Source organism: Penaeus monodon, chromosome 38, assembly GCF_015228065.2.
Source record: "Penaeus monodon isolate SGIC_2016 chromosome 38, NSTDA_Pmon_1, whole genome shotgun sequence".
Classification (NCBI taxonomy): Eukaryota; Metazoa; Arthropoda; class Malacostraca; order Decapoda; family Penaeidae; genus Penaeus; species Penaeus monodon.
The window spans coordinates 9700590-9701508 of record NC_051423.1 but is presented as its reverse complement, the minus strand read 5'-3'; positions in this window follow the sequence as shown (position 1 = coordinate 9701508).

Genomic DNA, 919 nt, shown 5'->3' with positions numbered 1-919 from the left:
CACACACATTCACATTCACACATAAACATTTCACACACATTCACATTCATACCACCATTCACACACCCACATTCACACACACACATTCACCACACCACACACATTCAACACACAACAATTCACACACATTCACAACCACACATTCACATACACACATTCACGCACCACATTCACACACATTCCCCACACACACCCACCCACACACCCACACACACACACACACACACACCACAAACACACACACACACTCACACACACACACACACATATCACACCCACCGCGCGTGCGTCGCGGATAGACAAAATGGAAATATTGTGTGTGCCCTGTGCGTGTTTCCGTGCGTCAATAGTGTTTATATGTGTTTATTACATATATCCATATGATATTTTATAATATATAGGTATTTTGTGTGTTGTGTTGCGTGCGTGCGTGCCGTGCGTGTATATATAAGTTTTATGTATTTGTGTATGTATGTATATGGTGTGTGTATCTATATATCTATATTTATATTTATATATATATATATATATATACAGTATATATTATGTATATATATATATAGTATATATATATCTAATAATAATTGTATATATATATTATATATATATATTGTAATATATATAATATACAATATATATATATTATATATATTAAAATATCTATATATATATATATATATATATATTATATATATAATATACTGTTATATATATCTATATATATACTAATATATATAATCTAATACTTATACACACACACATATACCTACATACAACAACTACATAATCTTAGATATATACACGCACGCACGCACGCACGCACACACACACAAATCCTATATCTTATAAAGACATATGTATACTATGTACATACACACCATATAAACACTATTGAACGACAACACGCACAGGCACACAC